We start from the raw sequence: 2,924 nt of genomic DNA, 5'->3' as shown, positions 1-2,924 counted from the left end.
CCCACAGTCTCCCCCCTCCTCCTCCTCACCCCCCTCTCCCCCCTTCTCTCCTTCCTAGCCTGGAGACTAAATATATCCCGGATTCAGGATCCGTTTGGAACTAGTCCTAGAGGTTTGGTGGGGTGAGGGGAGGTTGTGCGGGATACTGAGATACTTTGCGCTATATAACTGAATAGAGAGAGAAGAGGAGAGAGATGATAAATACGTTGATTATATGGGGCAATAGGAGGAGTTATAGGGAGCAGTTATATGGGGTAATAGGAGGAGTTATAGGGAGCAGTTATATGGGGTAATAGGAGGAGTTACAGGGAGCGGTTATATTGGGTAATAGGAGGAGTTATAGGGAGGTGTTATATGGGGTAATAGGAGGAGTTATAGGGAGCAGTTATATGGGGTAATAGGAGGAGTTATAGGGAGCAGTTATATGGGGTAATAGGAGGAGTTATAGGGAGAGGTTATATGGGGTAATAGGAGGAGTTATAGGGAGCGGTTATATGGAGTAATAGGAGGAGTTATAGGGAGTGGTTATATGGGGTAATAGGAGGAGTTATAGGGAGCAGTTATATGGGGTAATAGGAGGAGTTACAGGGAGCGGTTATATGGGGTAATAGGAGTTATAGGGAGAGGTTATATGGGGTAATAGGAGGAGTTATAGGGAGCGGTTATATGGAGTAATAGGAGGAGTTATAGGGAGTGGTTATATGGGGTAATAGGAGGAGTTATAGGGAGCAGTTATATGGGGTAATAGGAGGGGTTATATGGGGTATTGGGAGGAGTTATAGGGAGCGGTTATATTGGGTAATAGGAGGAGTTATAGGGAGCAGTTATATGGGGTAATAGGAGGAGTTATAGGGAGCAGTTATATGGGGTAATAGGAGGGGTTATATGGGGTAATAGGAGGAGTCATAGAGTGAGGTTATATGGGGTAATAGGAGGAGTTATAGGGAGTGGTTATATGGGGTATTGGGAGGAGTTATAGGGAGTGGTTATATGGGGTAATAGGAGTTATAGGGAGCGGTTATATGGGGTAATAGGAGGGGTTATATGGGGTAATAGGAGGAGTTATAAGGAGGGGTTATATGGGGTAATAGGAGGAGTTATAGGGAGTGGTTATATGGGGTAATAGGAGGAGTTATAGGGAGAGGTTATATGGGGTAATAGAAAGTTATATGGGGCATTAGGAGGAGTTGATGGGAGCGGTTATATGGGGTAATAGGAGGAGTTATAGGGAGCGGTTATATGGGGTAATAGGAGTTATAGGGAGCAGTTATATGGGGTAATAGGAGGAGTTATAGGGAGTGGTTATATGGGGCATTAGGAGGAGTTGATGGGAGCGGTTATATGGGGTATTGGGAGGAGTTATAGGGAGCAGTTATATGGGGTATTGGGAGGAGTTAAAGGGAGCGGTTATATGGGGTATTGGGAGGAGTTATAGGGAGGGGTTATATGGGGTAATAGGAGGAGTTATAGGGAGAGGTTATATGGGGTATTGGGAGGAGTTATAAGGAGCGGCTATATGGGGTAATAGAATCAATGGAGAGCGGTTATATGGTCTAATAGGAGGAGTTATAGGGAGGGGTTATAAGGGGTAATAGAAAGTTATATGGGGCATTAGGAGGAGTTGATGGGAGCGGTTATATAGGTATTCGTGCCCTCTTATAAAAAGCAGTGGAAATGGTATTCCAAGAATCAATAACACAGTGCAGTTGAAATGCAGTTTTATTTAATCATATTTCATAAAGTAATCTTACATTGTAACTTAAAATAACCACACTTCCCCTGTCACAATTACAGCCGCAAACCTAGCTATAATTCATAAGGAGGGTAGGGACCCGCTCCTCTGCGGGAACTACAGGCCCATCTCCCTATTAAACACAGATCTCAAAATCTACAGCAAGATCCTGGCAAACAGGTTAAACCCAATTCTCCCTAGGCTTATACATGTAGATCAAGTAGGCTTTGTGTCGGGAAGACAGGCCTCCGACAATACCCGCAAAATTGTGGACATAATCGACCACGTGCATCTCATCGGTTCCAAAGCAATGATTCTGAGCTTGGATGCCGAAAAGGCATTCGACAGAATCAAGTGGTCCTTCTTAGACCAGACCATGAGGAGGTTTGGCTTCTGTGGGCCCTTTTTGGAGGGAGTGAGAGCCCTCTATCAAAACCCTACAGCCCACGTAAAATTATCAGGAGGCTTCTCAGACCCAATAAAAATCAGGAACGGGACTAGACAAGGCTGCCCGCTTTTCCCCCTCCTATTTGCACTAACTATAGAGCCCCTAGCAGCCACAATCAGAGATGAAAAAAGCATAAAAGGAATCCAAATCGCAGATAGGGAGCACAAAATCTCCTTATTTGCAGACGACGTGATCTTAACGCTTGCTGACCCCCATATCTCCCTCCCCAACCTTCAAAGAGTGCTAACCCAATTTGGAACAGTCTCAGACTATAAAGTCAATATGGACAAATCAGAGGCCCTAAATTTATCCCTCCCCGACCAAACATGGAAATTAATTCAAGCCAACTATAAATAAAAATGGAGCTCCACCTGTATTAAATATCTGGGAATTAAAATCTCCAAGTCCTACAGTACACTCTACCAATATAACTACCCCCCCCCCCCCCCCCTATTCGATCAGATTAAAAAAGACCTCGAAGCATGGAAAAAGCATCAGATCTCGTGGTTTGGGAGAATAGTCTCAATAAAAATGAACATCCTCCCAAGACTACTCTACTATTTCCAAACCCTCCCAATCGCAATCCCACAAACAGCGCTAAAAAATATTCAATCCCAATTCTTCCAATTCATTTGGAACGACAAAAAACCCAGAGTCCCTAGATCAGTGACGCTTTCACCAAAAGCGAGAGGGGGATTGGGGGTCCCCGACATAGTCAAGTACTATCTCGCAGCACATTTGAAG

This window comes from Ascaphus truei, chromosome 14 (genome assembly GCF_040206685.1).
Source record: "Ascaphus truei isolate aAscTru1 chromosome 14, aAscTru1.hap1, whole genome shotgun sequence".
Classification (NCBI taxonomy): domain Eukaryota; kingdom Metazoa; phylum Chordata; class Amphibia; order Anura; family Ascaphidae; genus Ascaphus; species Ascaphus truei.
The sequence above is the reverse complement of the archived record's forward strand: the minus strand, read 5'-3'. Positions refer to the sequence as shown.